The sequence below is a fragment of the Citrus sinensis genome, chromosome 9, assembly GCF_022201045.2.
Source record: "Citrus sinensis cultivar Valencia sweet orange chromosome 9, DVS_A1.0, whole genome shotgun sequence".
Taxonomy (NCBI): Eukaryota; Viridiplantae; Streptophyta; class Magnoliopsida; order Sapindales; family Rutaceae; genus Citrus; species Citrus sinensis.
In genome coordinates, this window is record NC_068564.1 from 22268767 (window position 1) to 22288228 (window position 19462).

Consider the following 19462-nt stretch of genomic DNA (forward strand, 5'->3'; position numbering starts at 1 on the left):
TGAAACTTGGCGATTGGTCACTTACTTCTATGAGGGCTTAATACCCCAAAGTAGACAGGTTGTTGAAATGATTTGTAATGGTGAATTTAAGGATAAAAATCCTGAAGATGCACTAGATTACCTTAATCAATTAGCTGAAAATGCACAACATTGGGATACTGTTGGAACTTTTGAATTGACAAATAAGCAACAATCATCTCCATCTAGTGGAGGAATCCATAACCTTAGGGAAGATCATGATTTACAAGCAAATTTTGCATCCCTAGTTAGGAAAGTTGATGCTTTGGAGCATAAAAAGAGTGATCAAGTAAAATCTGTTCAAGAAATTGCATGTAACATATGTAATTCGAATGATCATTTCACTCAAGAGTGTCCCACTTTGCCTGCACTTAAAGAATGTCTAAATGATCAAGCTAATGTCATTAACACTTTCAATAAACCAAACCCATATTCACAGACTTATAATCCTGATTGGAGAAATCATCCGAATTTCAGTTGGAGGAATAATAATAATGCACAATCTTCACAAGCACCACCTCCACAAAATTTTCAAAATCCTCAGCCTTATGCACCATATGTTCCACCACCCTGAAAAAATCTGGAAGACACAATGCATTCATTCATCAGAAAGCAAGATGCTATTAACAATCAAAATGCACAAACTTTTTCTGATTTGAAAGATACTCTTGCTAAAATTGCTTCTGCACTCACCATTCAAGAAAAAAGAAAATTTCCAGCCCAACCACAACCAAATCCTAAAATTCAACAAAATCCACCCACAGACCAAGTCAAGTTAGTTTTAACTCTTCGTAGTGGTAAGGTTGTTGATAGACCTATGCCTGAACCTTATGAAAATGATGAAAATTCAAAGGGTAAGGAAGGACTGAATGAACTTACACCTAGTGAAGAAATAACTAGTGTTCCACCTGAACTACCATTTCCGCATGCATTGAATAAACCAAAGAAATCAAACCACTCTTCTGAAATTTATGAAATCTTTAAGCAAGTGAAAGTTAACATTCCTCTATTAGATGCAATCAAGCAGGTTCCTTCATATGCCAAATTTTTAAAGGACTTGTGCACTGTTAAGAGGAAACTGAAGGTAAGAAATAGTGCTTTCATGGCCGAATAGGTAAGTACAATTCTGTCTACTAATAATAAGTTGAAATATAAAGATCCTGGTTGTCCTACCATTTCTTGTATTATTGGTAACCACATAATTGAGCATGCTTTACTAGATCTTGGTGCTAGTGTTAATTTGCTTCCATATTCAGTTTATCTTCAACTTAATCTTGGTGAGTTAAAATCAACTTCAACTACACTTTTGCTTGCCGATAGATCAGTTAAAGTACCAAAAGGAATAGTGGAAGATGTTTTAGTACAAGTTGATAAATTTATTTATCCTATGGATTTTATTGTCTTAGAAACTGAACCTGTTGTGAATAATTACAAACCAATTCCTGTAATTTTAGGTCGACCATTTTTAGCAATTGCTAATGCCTTGATCAAATTGTAGGAATGGTTTAATGAATTTATCCTTTGGGAATATGACTTTGGAATTGAATGTTTTCAACATGTGTAGGCAACCTAATGATGAAAATGAGAATGAAGATGATACTGATGAATAAAAGGAATTGTTTGAATCTTGTATCAAGGAAAATATTTAAAAAGGAGATTTTTCTGAACTTTCTAATGTTTGTTTAGTTAATTCAATTGAGTCAAATAAGCAATTTGAACTTGATATTTTTAATATAAATTCATTGCTTGATTCTATGCAGACTTCACAAAATTATGATGACGAGCCAAAATTTGAGGAGCTTGGAAGTATTGAAAAGACAGAACAACGAGAAGTGCCTAAAATGGAATTGAAACCTTTGCCTGAAGGATTGAAATATGCTTTTCTTGGAGAAGAACAAACTTGTCCTGTTGTGATTTCTTCTACTTTAACAAGCGACCAAGAAGGTAAGTTACTTACTGTTCTTAAAAAGCATAAAAATGCAATAGGATGGACTTTAAATGACATTAAAGGCATTAATCCCTTAATCTGCACACATAGAATTAATATGGAAGAAAATGCTAAAATATGTCAACAACCTCAAAGAAGATTAAACCCACACATGAAAGAGGCAGTCAAAGTAGAAGTCCTTAAATGACTTGATATGGGAATTATCTACCCTATTTCTGATAGTAAGTGGGTAAGTCCTACACAAGTAGTGCCTAAAAAATCTGGAATCACTGTTGTTAAAAATGAAAAAGGTGAATTAATTCCAACACAAATTACATCTAGTTGGCGCATGTGCATTGATTATAGAAAATTAAATGAAGCCACTAGAAAAGATCATTTTCCATTACCATTCCTTGACCAAATCTTAGAAAGAGTAGCAGGACATCCCTACTACTGTTTTTTAGATGGATATTCAAGCTATTATCAAATTCCTATAGCACTTGATGATCATGAAAAGACCACATTTACATGTCCATTTGGAACATTTGCATTTAAACGAATGCCATTTGGGCTTTGTAATGCTCCTGCAACATTTCAAAGATGTATGTTAAGCATCTTTTGTGATAAGGTTGAACATTGTTTAGAGGTCTTTATGGATGATTTGACTGTGTTTGGGAATTCTTTTGATGATTGCCTTGATAATTTGGAGAAAGTTCTAAAAAGATGTGTTGAAAAAAAACTCGTGTTGAATTGGGAAAAATGTCACTACATGGTTACTTCTAGAATTTTTTTGGGTCATGTTGTTTCTATTAAAGGAATTGAAGTTGACAAAGCAAAAATCGAAGTCATATCTAAATTGCCACAACAAAAAACAGTTAGAGATGTGCGATCCTTTTTAGGACATGCAGGATTTTATAGGAGGTTTATAAAAAACTTTAGTGTCATATCCAAACCACTTTGTAACCTCTTATTAAAAGATGCACAGTTTGAATGGAATGATGATTGCCAAAAATCTTTTGAAAAAATAATTTGTCTTTTAACATCTGCACCTATTATGCAATCTCCTGATTGGTCTTTGCCATTTGAATTAATGTGTGATGCAAGTGATTTTGCTGTTGGTGCTGTTTTAGAACAAAGAAGGGATGGTAAGCCTATTGTGATTTATTATGCGAGTAAGACTTTGGATAGTGCTCAAATGAATTATTCTACAACTGAAAAAGAATTACTTGCTGTGGTATTTGCATTAAACAAATTCCGTTTATATTTGCTTGGCTCTAAATCTGTTTTGTTTACTGACCATGCTGCTGTGAGATATTTGATGAGTAAACAGGATGCCAAACCGAGACTAATTCGTTGGATTTTGTTACTACAAGAATTTGACCTTACCATCAAAGATAAAAATGGTGCTGAAAATGTTGTTGCTGATCATCTATCAAGACTCACATCCGAATTCTGCAATGATATAACACCCATAAATGATTCTTTCCCTGATGAATTTTTATTTTCTGTTACTTCAATGCCATGGTATGCTAATATTGTTAATTTTCTTGTTACAGGTAAAATGCCTTTGCAATGGAATGCTCAAGAGAAGAAGAAATTTTTTGTTGAAGTAAAGAAATTTTATTGGGATGATCCTTATTTGTTCAAATATTACCCAGATCAAATTTTTCGGCAATGTATTCCTGATAATGAGGTAAGTAGTGTCATTAATTTTTGTCATTCTGAAGCATGTGGTGGTCACTTTTATTCAAGAAAAACTATTACTAAAATTTTGCAGTGTGGATTTTATTGGCCTACCATGTTTAAAGACACATATGAATTCTGCAAAAGTTGTGAAAAATGTCAAAAATTAGGATCAATTACAAAAAGAAACATGATGCCCTTAAATCCCATACTTGAAATTGAAATATTTGACTGTTGAGGAATTGATTTCATGGGTCCATTTCCATCATCTTTTGGATCTGTGTATATATTAGTTGCAGTTGATTATGTCTCAAAATGGATTGAAGCAATTTCTTGTTGAAATAATGATAGTAAAACTGTAATTAAATTTTTAAGAGAAAACATTTTAAGTCGATTTGGAATCCCTCGAGCCATTATCAGTGATGGAGGTAAACATTTTTGTAATAAGTCATTTGAGTCTTTAATAAAAAAATATGGAATTACACATAAAATTGCTACCCCTTATCATCCTCAAACAAATGGTCAAGTTGAATTAGCAAATAGGGAGATAAAACAAATTTTGGAAAAAACGGTTAACCCAAACCGAAAAGATTGGTCTCTTAGACTTAATGATGCACTTTGGGCTTACCGCATTGCATTTAAAACATCATTAGGAATGTCACCCTATCGGTTAATTTATGGAAAACCTTGTCATTTACATGTTGAACTTGAACATAAATCACTTTGGGATATTAAAGCTTTTAATTCAAATTTGGATGATGCTGGTAATGTGCGAAAATTGCAATTGAATGAACTTGAGGAATTAAGGAATGATGCATATGAAAATTCAAGAATTATTAAGGCAAGAACAAAAGCATTTCATGATAAAAAGAATTTTTCGAAAAACATTTGAGATTGGTCAAAAAGTGTTGCTTTATAATTCTCGTCTTCATTTATTTCCAGGAAAGTTAAAGTCAAAATGGAGTGGCCCATTTGTTGTAAAAAATGTATATTCATATGGGGCCATAGAAATTGAGAATCCAAAGAACGGTGTCACATTTAAAGTTAATGGTCAATGATTAAAACCATATCTGGAACATCACCCACGTGACAAGGACACCGAAATTAATTTGGGTGACCCACCAGTTCTTGATTAAGTCTTTAATGATTTATTTTATTTTTTTTTGTTTTGTTTTACTATTATTTTACCGTTTCATTGTTTGATTTTTTTTTTCTCTAGATTGATGCACTGTACATAGTTTTTTTTTAACATTGTTTTTCTTGTGTACGCGTGTTTGTTTGACAGTTGTACATTCTCTCATCAATTTTCATTTTACATCATGAGCACCTTAATGAGAAAATTCATGTTCGCACATCTTAAAAGATTTCTGCATATAAAATTTCACTTAAGAGGCCTGATATAAAGCTGTAAATCACATCCACTTTGGGATCTACAACCACCAGAATTCGTGTCCTATGTTGAGGATCTAGAGGGACAACTCAGAACAGTAGAGAGTGGCATATATGAATTTCAAATGGAGCTTGAGGTTAACTCAATGAGAGGACGAATGTAAGTTCATTTTCCTTTTATATTGTGTGCTTCTTTTTGCTTGCTTTCACGCTTAATTTGATTTTGTAGATTTGATTTTGGTGTGTTTTGATTTATTTTCCCGTATAAATGGCGGATAACGGTACTCCGTGACTTCTTAAGTCGGTATCTTCAGTTTCCCACAATAACTGAAACCCCAAAATCAAACATGGAAGAAATACAACATAAACTCCATAAGCATTTTCCCTCTCTCCCTCAAAATGCCCTTAGGAAAATTTACAAAGCTCGTTGTGAACGACTGCATTTGTTAATGAGCAATGGCATTCCTTCTGACATTCGTTGGTTAATTGAAGCAAAGGTCCGATTAGCAGGTGAGTTTTCTGGTCAATTTGTTTCTTACATGTCTGGTTTTGGTAAAAGTACGTTTACTAAGAAAAGGAGAGCTAAACGACTTGGCTCAAAATGTCATAACTGTGTAAGACTTGGTTGCAAACGACCGGATTGTAAATCTTTAGGAATGGTTTCTGATACTCGTGAAGATAAAATTAAATTCGTTAAAGATGGCATGAGTAAAGAATCGTTGGATGATATCTTACGATCTCTTGAGACGCATCGAAGCGGATTTATGCAACGTGAGATTTACAATTTGTGGATACTATTCCAAAAACAAAGTGCACAGTTTAGTCTTGGGAATCTGACTAAAAAAGACCATGTTTGTCAGTTTATAAGAAAACTGGATGGGAAGCCGATCCTCGACCCATAGAGGGCGTTCAAGCCGTTACTGGACGTAAAACCAAAGGAAGATGTGAGCCACAATCACAACTACCAGTAAATATCCTTTCACTTCACTGGTATTTTACTTTACTGTTATTTTATCATTTGCATTATTGCATTTAGCGATGTGATTTTGTATTTAATAAATATTTGGTTTCTTTTACTGTTTGCTTTTTCTAATCATTACTTTTTTTTTACTGTTTGTTTTTGAATTATTGAGCCACGAGCTTTCCTCGTCATTTGACAAATATGCCAACCCATTTACAGCTATTTCTCATTATTTATGTCACCAAGATCTTTAAATATGAGCTCGTTTTTCAAACACTCACAACTTGTTTTTGAAAAATTAGTCCAATGGCAGCATCTTCGAGTAAACAATTCAAAAATATTTGTGTGCTTTCTGGGTTTCACTATGGAAAGTACAAAGCGTTCATTCAGGCAGCTGTAGATCTTAGTCGTGTCATAGCAGAGAGGAAACTACATCTTGTATATGGAGGAGGTGAACGAGGGTTATCAAGACTTGTCTCAGAAGCTGTTTTTACCAGAGGAAGCCAAGTACTCGGCATTATCCCAAAACCCATGAAACCGCTAGTGTGCATGTCTGGCCCACCAATTGGAGAAGAATTAGTTGTATCAAGTATGCAAGAGAGAATATCTGAAATGATGAATCATGCTGATGCTTTTATTTTCTTGCTAGGAGATCTTGCAACTTTTGAGGCACTAATTACATTTGCATCTTGGGCCCACTTGAACATTCATAAAAAACCCATCGGTTTGTTAAATGTTAATAATTTTTATGACGGCTTGCTAACTTTTATTAACCATGCAATAAAGAATCATTTTGTTCCACATTCTGTAAAAAAACTCTTTATCTCTGCTTCTACTGCTAATGAGTTACTTGATCTTTTACAAGCTTATACACCAGAGCCAGATCCACAGACTGTTGCACTGAATTGGTCGACTAATGATGGTAACGGTAACAGTAGCAGTAATAAGAAGTGCGATTTAGATTTAACTCTCCGTTTGTAAATATTTTCTGTTGTAGTGTTCATGTGATGTCTTCTACACTCTTTCTCTTTCCTTTTAAAACATTGAGGACAATGTCTTTTTCAGGTTGGGGGGAAGAAATAGTTAATAATTGTGGAATGTCTTAGTCCTGGTTATGTGTTTACAAAAAAACAAAAAACAAAAAACAAAAACAAAAATAAAATTTTTTTTTCTGTAAAGACTAACTTATGACAAATTTGAGTCGAAGATGGCAGGATATAGAGAATGTAGTCTCTCTAGAAACGCATCTTCTTAATCTTAAGGGTGTTGTTAAAAAAAAATGACTTTTTCTTCATCTTTGTTATCTGCTTTTAAGCTTCTGCATCAAGTTCAGGTGAGATCTCCTCTTCTTCTTCTTTTATTATTCTCTTTTATTTTTATTTTTTTTCTTTTTGCATAGCTGTAAAATTATAAAATGTTAAGATAATATTTAGATTACATTGTGGGGTGGGGATAATTTACGTATATTTTAAATATGTGTGTTGTTTTTCTTTTTTCTTTTTTCTTTTCTTTGTTAAAAAAAACAAAAAAAACAAAAAAAATTGTTTTTTTGTCTAGGATGGCCGTGTAAAGAGTCACGACTTTTGAGACGCATTCTAATAGTCTTGTTGTATTATATTTTGATTTTGAGATTCATAGTAAGTTGTTTTTGTTCCATTTTCTTTGAATTACTCAAATTTGTGAACTCTCCACTTGGTTATTAAGTTATTTAATTGTTTACTCATTTAACAGGTATTATTGAATCATTCTTCACACACACTATGACACATACTAGTGGGTTGTAAGTTAAAGTTTTACAGCATTTAGTTCTTTTGATTTATTAGGAATAGTATCTAAGGTAGTAGAAAGTGTATATTTCTAAAAAAAAAATCAAAAAAAGAAGAAAAAATGTTTTAATTTTGTTATATCTAGAAACTCAAGTAATTAAGTCCGTAGGGGTGTTTCAACACCTAGTGCCCTAAGGTCAACTAGTCTGGGAGTCACTGGCCTAACGCTCGCTACATGGGTAATAGATATATTGTTTGTTTATTAGAAACCCGAGTAATTAAGTCCGTAGGGGTGTTTCAACACCTAGTGCCCTAAGACCAACTGGTCTGGGAGTCACTGACCTAAAGCTCGCTACACGGGTTAGAAATGTAATATTTAAAAAAAAATGTGTGAATAATCTATTGCCTAAAGATATAATTTCTAATGAATTTTGGAACGAAAATGTTGTTTTTCTTTTAATGAAGCCCCATAAGTATTGTGTTAATTACTTGAGCGCAAAAGAATGTTTGATGATATTCTGGATAATGAGTAAACATCAATGTGGTAAAGGAATTTGGGAGAGTTCATTTATTTGGTAATTTAAAGGATAGATGAACAACTATTAACTTGCATGTGAATTTTATAAATCTTAATTTAATATAACGCTTTAATTGTTAGAGGGCTAGCAATAAGCTGGTTGGGGGGTGTGATTAGTATTAAAAATTGTTTAATTATCAAGCGATAATATGTTATTTTATGCTTATGTTATAATTTATATTTGTGTTTATGTAATATATTGTGAATTATTAATTATGTTTTAAATATATTTAATTTTGTGTATTTTTATGTGTTTATTAGGAAAAATATTAATTTCACGTACTTTGAGGCTCCAAACAGATAAACGGAGGTCAAATTTGGATTCCGGAGGTCTGAAAACCTTAAGATCAGTCAAGATCGGCTTAAAATTAGGCTTGTGTAAAAAAAATTGACTTTTCCTGTTGACCGAGCACTGATTGGATGATGAAATGAGCTTACAATAGATATGAGTGCATGGGATAGCTCGCAATCTTGACCAAATCTCAACCGTTCATGATTCAATGGCCATGATTGTGCCACGTGGCAATGGTTGGTGAAGCAAGTTGGAGGATCCGAATCTTTGTATTCGGGTCGACCCGATCCACCCATTAACCCGCCAAATCTCAACCGTTCTTTGGGCAAATCGGACGAGTCAAATGATGCCATGTGTGATGTTGACTTTTGAAGTTTGACAACCATTGGATCTTGATCTAAGGGTTGTGAGGAGCACATGCATGAAGCTTATGATGAACCGCAAAGCACTGGATTGTGAATTTATTTTTCTATAAATAGAGCCTCATTTTTATGTTTTAATTACCTCTCTACAACTCTCTTCTTCTCAAATTCTCTCCATCTCCTTGTTCATAGCCCTTAAAAGGTTCCTCCAGATGTATAGACCTCGGTTGGTGTTCTTGTGCGAAACTAAGTGTTGTGCAAATTTTAATGTACTCGCAAGCGCACGAATCTGTTGTAGTATAAACTAATGGTGACGAGTATCGATCCCACGAGGAGGTGGATTTTAATTATATATAGAATTAATTTTGTAAATGGGTAGTTGGATTTATGGTGGAAATGATTTGGAATATGCTAATAATTAAATTAAAATGGCGAGAATATATTCTAAAATTGGAATTGCAATTGACAGAATAAATTGAAGAGAAAATCTATTAAATTGACGTACTTGGGTATCTGGATCCGTATCAACATGCATCATGGGCTAAATAATCCGTATTAATGCCAATTAAACCATGAGGGGGGAATCCACACCTCATGAACCACACTCTAATTAATATGGTGCTAAGGGCTTATCGTGCCAAATAATAATAACCTTATACTAGAGAGCCGGTGTAACCAAGGCGGTATCTAGACAAGACTATTATTATTTGTCGACGAGAAGTCAAAACATCCACAAAAACTAGAGGGGAAGAGAAAATAAATTTACCAAATTAAGCCCATGACACATGTTGAGACTTCACCTTCAACCCAAGCTTGAAAGAAAATTAGCCACTTATAATTGAACTAGGGGCAAAATGGAAATTTATTAAAATACGAAGAAAATACAAGATGGAGAGGGAATTACAGAAAATGGATCCCAAAAATGGATTCAGAGATATCAAATTAGGGGGGAGAGGCCCCCTTTTTATAGATACATGGAGTAAATCATGGCCATCGGATTAAAAACAGTTTGGACGCTCAGGATTGCGCCATGTCATCAGTCAACAGTCCACGGTTTGACCACACGGATGAACAGTAACACGGTTTGACCCAACTTTGAACAGTAACGCGGTTTGACCCGGATGAACAGTAACGCGGTTTGGTTGAAAATAATCCTGTGTGATGCATGCACCGTACGCAAGATTTTTCGTCCACTGATATGCTGCCACGTCACCATCAACAGTACATAAGAATTTTAGTCCAACAGGATCGTGACACCTCATCAGTCAATGCCACATCATCGGTCAATGCCACGTCATCATCCGTCTATGTGAACAGTGTCGTGAACAGTAACGTATACAGTACCGTACACGTGAATAGTACCGTACATGTGAATAGTGCCATTTTTTCTTTTATGCTCCTCCTAAGGTTTTTGACCGTCCTGAGTTCAAAAGTGATGTCCGTTTTGCCGTCTGATTTCTCCTTTATTGTGAAATGACTATAATGCCCCTAAAATACATAAAATACTTAATTAAAATAAAACACATGTAATTAAATCACAAGAAGGTTAAATACATAAAAGTAAGGGTTGTTAGTAAGACTTGAAATGTAAAATGACGGTTTTCTCCTTTATAAATATGCATTTTCTAACACTCAACACACCCCCCAACCAGCTTATTGTTAGTCCCTAGCAAATAAAGTGAAAACAAAATTCAAATTCAAAATGATTTTTTTTTTTTAGAAACACTCGTGTTTATTCAATCAGATTAATGATAGCAATCAAATAAAAGTATAAGCATTATCTCCAGTCTAAAGCAACATCACACCCACATTAACCATCCACATGAATCAGTCCAGTAGACTTTGTTATAGCTACTTTCAAGAATGACATGTCAAACCCCAAAATCTCACTGGAAGTAGTGACACTCTCACAAAGAAATTAAACCCAATAAAAATAGTCACTCTAATGAATGATAATTGAGAGAAAATAATGAAGAAGTGATATCACATGCTCTCACCAAGATGAAATAAATATGCCCTCAGCTTAAAAATAATACAATCTCAAGTCAAATAAAAACTGTTAGTCAACCCAATTTATTTATTTTTTTTATATGCACCACTACATCTTTTTAGCCCATATAACTAGCTTCTACTTCAGATTATAGTTCCCTAAAATCAGGAAGGACTTTTATTAGGATGTAACGTAGGCTAGGGACATGGTTAACAAAGAAAGGAAATAAGGAAAACAAAGTGTATGTTTGAGAAAAATGCAGAGAAATTTTTTTTTTTTTCGGAAGTTGTAAGGTGGATTTCACCTATTATTGTTATTTTTATTCTTTTGAAACAACAACTTTTGTTTTGTTGTTTTTTTTTGTTTTGCTATAACTTCACTGAACAACATAATTATTTACATTTTCTCAAACATAAATAGGTGATGAAACTTATAAGATATCGGGTAATACTCTAAATCGGAGTGGGTCAAGATGATAAGTTGACAAAGAAAACGTCTTTTTTTTTTTAAAGGCTCAAAAGGGTTAACTATGGATATTTAATAAAAGGGATGGCTAGAAAGGCTCAAACGGATCAAAGATGGCCTTTCCATCGTCTTTTAGGGCTCTAAATAACCTTCCATATCTACTAGTTAGATGGGCCTCCAAATGTAGCAACACACTTTTTTTTCTTTTTTTTTAATTTTTATTAAGGGTTAACTCAAAAGAAATCTAGAGATCGTGTATACAATAATAAACTGTTAAGCTGTATAAAGAATGGGCAAAAGGGTTACTCTCCAAGAAAAATGATAGGCTCAAAAACTCACTTGGTACTTATTATGACATGTTCATTCCTTCAAGCAACTCATATATGTCTCCGACATCAACATGTAGAGTAGCAAACATAATGTAACATCACTTAAGATCAAAGATAATACAAATACTAAAATTTAAAATTAATCATGTCACCTAATGTTAAAACAAATCACAAAAATGTTTTTTTTTTTAAACAACATTCTACCCCTCAACCTATTCTAAACATGAAAGGAAAATATGCATGCAGAAATGTGAAAATGATGCATAAAAACTAATTAGAAAAGTTACACGTAAAATGATAGAAAACGAAAATGATTTTTTTATTTTTTTAAAGAAGATGCGTTTCTAGAGGAACTACACTCCATATTCAGCCATCTTCGACTCAAAAGTTGGAAAATGTATATTTATAGAGGAGAAATTAAAAAGAAGAAAAATAAACATAAACACATAATAAAGAAAAAAGAAAATGTCTGAATTTTTTTTAAAGTTTTTTTTTAATTTTTTTTAAACGATGAAGATGCGTTTCTAGAGTCACTACACTCCATATTCAGCCATCTTCAACACAAAAAGTTAGCAACAGTTAGTTTCTACAACAAAAAATTAGTAAAAACTTAACCAAAATTCCATAATTGTCGACTATTCCCTCCCCCCAACCAGAACGAAACATTGTCCTCAATGTTTGAAATGAAAGAAGTAGAGTTTAGAAGACATCACCTGGGTGGTGCAACACAGAAGAAAATATTTACAGGCGGAGAGTTAAATCTAATTTGTACTTCTTACTGCTGCTACTGTTACCATCATTATTTGAACGCTCCAACACAAAGGTCCAGGGGTTTGGCTCCGGTCTATAAGCTTGTAACAGATCAAGTAGCTCATTAGCAGTATGAGCACAAATAAAGAGTTTTTTTACATTAGCGGGAATGAAATAGTTTTTTATTGCATGGTTAAGAAATGCGATAAAGCCATCATAAAAGTTATTGACATTTAACAAACCGATGGGTTTCTGGTGGATGTGCAGATGGGCCCAAGATGCTAGTGTGATAAGTGCCTCTAGTGTTGCAAGATCTCCTGGAAGGAAAATAAAAGCATCAGCATGATTAAGCATTGCAGTTATTCTTTCTTGCATACCTGAGACGACTAACTCTTCTCCAGTTGATGAGTCAGACGAACTGCCCAATGGTTTTAGGACTCTTGGGATGATGCCTAACACTTGACTTCCTCTGATAAAAGCTGCTTCTGAGACCATTTTTGATAACCCTCGGTTACCTCCTCCATACACCAAGTGTAATTTTCTCGCTGCTATGCTTCGACCAAGATCTATGGCTGCCTCAACGAACTCTTTATGTTTGCCATATGTAAATCCAGAAAGCACACAAATGTTCTTGAATTGTCTATTAGGAGTAGCTGACATTGTGATACTTCTCAAAAATAATTTGTGAGTGCTTGACAAAAAAGAAATCACATTTAAGAGTCTCGGTGATAATGGATCATGGTTGTGTATGAGGTAATATGTCAGTGTCAAATAACGCGTAAAGCACGTGGCTCGCAAGTCAAAAAGAAAACAGTAAAAAGGAAAAAGCAAACAGTAATAAAATTATTAAAGACAATAATGCAAACAATAAGACAATAGTGAAATAAAATAACAATAAAGTAAAAGGATATTTACAGGTAGTTGCGACTGTGGCTCACATCTTCCTCTGGTTTTACGTCCAGAAACGGCTTGAACGCCCTCTATGGGTCGAGGATAGGCTTCCTATCCAGTTTTCTTATAAACTGGCAAACAAGGTCGTTTATAGTCAGAGTCCCGAGACTATATCGTGCATGCTCTTTCTGGAATAATGGTCATAACTGGAGAATCGCTCCTTGCACATATCCACTGGGATGCGTTTCAAGAGATAAAAGGATATCATCCAATGACTCATTATTCAAGTCATCCCTAATTAATTGAATCTTATCTTCCCTGTTATCAGACATCATGCCTAAAGAACATGGGTTTTTATTGCAACTCATTCTGGCACACTTATGACAAGCAACAGAAATTCTTCGAGCTCGTTGTTTTCTTGCATAATTTCCTTTACCACAACCAGGCATGTATGCAATAAATTTTGGAGGTAACTCACCTGCCGATCGTACTTTAGCCTCAATTAACCAACGGATGTCAGCAGGTATGTTATTCCTCATGAATAATCGCATGCGTTCGGACCGAGCTTTATAGATCGTAAGGAGGGCATTCTGAGGAAGTGAAGGGAATCGCTTGTGAAGTTTCGCTAGAATCTCGTTTCTGTCCATACCTTCGCCTCAGAATAGCAGTTATTATGGGAAACTGAAGTAACCGACTTGATTGTCACGGAGTACCGTTATCCGCCACTTCACCGGGGTAACAAACTAAAGCACACAAACAGAAAAACAAATTAAAACACACAAAGAAAATTAAAATCGTCCTCTTATTAAATTTACCTCAAGCTCCAACTGGATGTTGTAAACACTTCTCTCAATGTCTCTGAGTTGGCTTTCTAAACCCTCAACATAGGCTACTAACTCTGGTGGTTGTAGAGCCCAAATGCGTTGTGTTTTACAAAATTGAATCTGCCTTTTGAGATGAGTTTTGACACGTTGAAGTGGTTTAAGAATGTTCAGGAGGAATGGTCTAAGTATGAGACTCATGATTAAAAATGATAAGAGAAAACTTAATGGTAAAATAAACACACTTATGCAAAAACAATTTCAATTAGCAAAAGAATAATAATAAAAAGAAAGAAAGAAAAATCAAATCAACGAAAAGAAAAAAAAATCAATTCAAATTTGGTGGGTCACTCAAATTTATTTCGGTGTCTTCGTCATGTGGTTGATACTCTAGATATGGCTTTAATCTTTGACCATTAACTTTAAACGTGAAACCGTTCTTTGGGTCCTTAATTTCAATTGCCCCATGTGGAAAAACAGTATGAACAATAAAGGGACCAGACCAACGAGAGCGTAACTTACCTGGGAATAGGTGCAAGTTAGAATTGAATAAAAGCACTTTCTGACCTAGAGTGAAAGATTTTCTCATAATTTGCTTGTCATGGAAGACTTTCATTCGTTGCTTGTAAATCTTGGCATTTTCATACGCATCATTGCGAATTTCTTCAAGTTCTGCCAGCTGTAATCTTCTTTCTGAGCTGGCTTGCTGCATGTCAAAATTGAATTTCTTGATGGCCCAATATGCACGATGCTCGAGTTCCACAGGTAGGTGGCAAGCTTTTCCATACACTAGCCTGTAGGGTGATATCCCAATCGGGGTCTTGAAAGCCGTTCTATATGCCCATAAGGCATCATCAAGTCTTAATGACCAATTTTTTCTGTCCGGCCTCACCGTCTTTTCTAATATGTGCTTTATTTCTCGATTGGAGATTTCAACTTGGCCACTGGTTTGCGGATGATACAGGGTCGCCACTTTGTGTGTGATTGAATACTTTGTCAAAAGAGCTTTGAATGCTTTGTTACAAAAGTGGGCACCACCATCACTGATTATTGCTCGAGGGAATCCAAAGCATGAGACAATATTACTTTTCAAAAATCCTATCACCACCTTGTGATCATTGGTTCTACATGGAATTGCTTCTACCCATTTTGATACGTAGTCAACAGCAACCAATATGTATTGATGGCCAAAAGATAGGGAAAATGGTCCCATGAAGTCGATACCCCATACGTCAAAAATTTCAACCACTAAAATTGGATTTAATGGCATCATATTCCTTCGCGTAATGCTCCCCATTCGTTGACACCTATCACATGAAGAACAGAAAGTGTAAGCGTCTCGAAATATAGTTGGCCAATAGAAACCACATTGTAAAACTTTAGTTGCTGTTTTTTTAGCACTGAAATGGCCTCCACAAGCTTGTTCATGGCAGAATGAAAGGATATTCGAAATTTCATTTTCTGGGACACATCGTCTAACAATTTGATCAGCACAATGCTTGAACAAATACGGGTTATCCCAAAAGAAATTCTTTATCTCTGCAAAGAATTTAGCCTTGTCTTGCTTGGTCCAATGCTCTGAAAGTTTACCTGTAACAAGATAATTAACTATATCAGCATACTAAGGTAATACTTCCACACTCATTAATTGTTCATCTGGAAATGACTCATTCAATGGTAATGATTCTGTAATTGTGTCAAAATGGAGACGAGAGAGGTGGTCCGCCACAACATTCTCTGTGCCTTTCTTATCTTTGAATTCCAAGTCAAATTCCTGCAAAAGTAACACCCAACGAATTAGTCTGGCTTTTGCATCTTTCTTTGTGAGAAGATATTTAAGAGCAGCATGATCCGTGAATATAATTATTTTACAACCAATGAGATATGATCGAAATTTTTCCAATGCAAACACTACTGCTAGCATTTCTTTTTCAGTAGTTGAATAGTTCAACTGTACATCATTCAATGTCATACTAGCATAATAAATAACATGGGGAATTCGATCAACTCTTTGTCTAATATTGCTCCTACTGCATAATCAGATGCATCACACATTAGCTCAAATGGTAAGCTCCAGTTTGGGGCCTGAATGATGGGTGATGATGTCAACAACTGTTTTAATTTTTCAAACGCCATAAGACATGAATCATTAAAGATAAAAGGTACATCCTTAGCAAGTAAATTGCATAAGGGTCTAGAAACTTTGCTAAAATCTTTAATGAAACGTCTATAGAAACCAGCATGCCCAAGGAAATATCTTACTTCTCTGACTGTTTTGGGTGGAGGAAGATTAGAAATGAGATCCACCTTAGCTTTGTCAACCTCAATACGTTTGCTCGAAATGATGTGACCGAGAACAATACCTTGTTTTACCATAAAATGACATTTCTCCCAATTTAAGACCAAGTTCTTCTCGATACATCTCTGCAGAACTAGTGTTAGATAATGTAAACATTGATCAAACGAATCACCAAAGACAGAAAAGTCATCCATAAAGACTTCAAGGAATCGTTCAACCATATCAGAAAAAATGCTCAACATGCATCGTTGAAATATAGCATGTGCATTACATAATCCAAATGGCATCCTCCTATATGCAAATGTGCCAAAAGGACAAGTGAAAGTGGTTTTCTCCTGATCTTTTGGTGCTATGGGGATCTGATTATATCCTGAGTAGCCATCTAGAAAGCAATAAAATTCATGACCTGCTAATCTATCAAGCATTTGATCAATAAATGGTAAGGGAAAATGGTCTTTACGTGTGACAGAATTCAACTTTCTGTAATCAATGCATACACGCCATCCTGTAGTCACTCTAGTGGGTATCAATTCATTATCAGCATTCATAACTACTGTGACTCCTGACTTTTTAGGGACAACTTGTACAGGACTGACCCATGAACTATCAGAAATTGGGTAAATGATACCTGCGTCTAATAGTTTAAGGACTTATGTTCTAACAACTTCTTTCATGTTAGGATTTAACCGACATTGCATCTCCCTAGTAGTTTTAGCATTTTCATCAAGGTGAATGTAATGCATGCAGTCTACTGGGTTTATACCTTTTATGTCTGCTATGGTCCATCCTAATGCTTCTTTGTGCTCTTTCAAAACATCTAACAACTTACCTTTTTGTTCGTCATTGAGGGATGATGAGATGATTACCGGCAGAGTACTGTCTTCTCCCAAAAATGCATATTCCAATGTGTTGGGCAATGGTTTGAGCTCGAGTTTCGGTGGTGATTCTGATGATGGGATGAGTTTCTTCTCTGATGGTGCTAGTTGTTCAACTCTTGACTTCCATTTATTAGTGTCCATAGATGGTGCTGAGTCAAGTAGGGCGTTGACCTCATCGACCGATCTGTCAATATCAAAATCCAAACCAAAGTGAGTTAAACATGTTTGTAAAGGATCATCACTAAGGTTTGAAAGAAAAGTGTTATCAACTATTGTTTCAATTAAATCCACATCAACAATTCCATCATCTGCACTGTGAGGTTGTTTGGAAATGTTGAAGATGTTCAGCTCCATAGTCATGTTGCCGAAGGACAACTGCATATTTCCAGTCCTGCATTGAATGTGAGCATCCGCAGTTGCCAAGAAAGGTCGGCCTAGAATAATGGAGATGTGCTTCTTGAAATCCTGTATTGGTTGAGTGTCAATTACAATGAAATCAACAGAAAAATAAAACTTGTCTACCTGGATAAGCACGTCCTCCACAATACCACGAGGTATTTTCGTGGACCGATCTGCAAGTTGTAACACCACTGGAGTTGGGTGCAATTCTCCAAGTCCAAGTTTCACAAACACAGAGTAAGGTAATAAATTTACACTAGCTCCTAAATCCAACAAAGCATTCTCAATTGTGTGGTTCCCTATACTACATGAGATAGTGGGGGAGCCTGGGTCTTTGCATTTTAAAGGAATTTTATGTTGGAGTATAGAACTAACGTTTTCTGTTAAAAATGCCTTCTTTTGAACATGCATATTTCTCTTTTTAGTACAAAGGTCTTTAAGAAACTTGGCATAAGATGGAACTTGTTTAATAGCATCTAGCAAAGGGATGTTAACACTTACCTGTTTGAAGATTTCAAGAATCTCACCTGTGGATTTTCCCTTCTTTCCTTTCGCTAACCTCTGAGGAAATGGAGCTTTAGGAACATATTCTCGTGGGTTGGTTTCTTCTTTTTCCTTCGGTGGTGAGTCCTCAACATTCACATGTACAATTTGATTTTCTTTTGTCACCGGCATCTCCACTTTGTTGTCGACTTCCTTTCCTTTTCGCAAGGTCATTACTGCTTTGACCTCTCTATGCTGCTGTGGTGAACTGTTACTTGCTTCATGCACTCTTTTAGGATTAGGCACTGGTTGACTTGGAAACTTACCTTTCTCAACGGTCATTGCCAAGGTCTGAACTGAAGAAGCAAGTTGTCTCACCATCTTCTCGAGGCTTGAAACTGATTGGGCTTGTGAATTGAAGCCTGCTCTCAACTCATTTCGTAGTCCATCAATGGTGCGGTTCTGTTGCTCAATCGTGGAGTGAGTAACATTCTTGAAATTTTGGAATGCATCCTCCCATGGTCTGGGTTGAGAGTAGTTCTGGTTTTGATTGTATGGTCTAAATGGGGGCTGAGAGGCTTGAGGAATTTGTGGAATTGGTTGCATTAGTGGAGCTGGAGTTGCTGGTCCATTCTGTTGGAATCCTTGAGACCATGAAAAATTGGGGTGGTCTCTCCATCCAGGATTATATGTGTTGGAGTATGGGTTGTAATTCGATGGTTTTCTTATTACACCTATGGCATTGGCTTGATCTGAGTATGAGTCATGGTCATGTGATTCTGTTGATTTAGCAGTCGATAACGATGCTATTTGTCGAGCAAGACCTTCAACCATCTCCTTGACTTCTTTGATTCCTGAAGTTGATTCGCCAATTTGAACCTCATTCACTCCTTTAATTCTTCTAATAGTCCTGAGTGATCGACTCCGTTGTTGGGAATTATCTGCTTATCGCTGGAAGAATTCCCAAATTTCTGATGCACTTTTTGACATTAGCTCTCCTCCACTTGTTGCCATTAGCCATTCTTGCACATTCGGTAGTAATCCCTCCAAAAAGTATTGACATTGGTGCCATTTCTCGTACCCATGATGTGGACACTTCAAGAGTAGCCCATTGAATCGCTCCCATGTTTCGAAAAATTGCTCGTCCTCTCTCTGGGTAAACTCCGAGATTTCCCTGCGAAT

At 35.3% G+C, this 19462-nt stretch overlaps 1 non-coding gene across 1 annotated transcript; it reads left to right on the plus strand.

The window, feature by feature from the left end:
* Window positions 1–19358: 19358 nt before the first annotated feature.
* Window positions 19359–19462, plus strand: LOC127900174 (small nucleolar RNA R71). The gene has a single exon (XR_008052190.1). It is a non-coding gene; the product is annotated as a small nucleolar RNA R71 (small nucleolar RNA).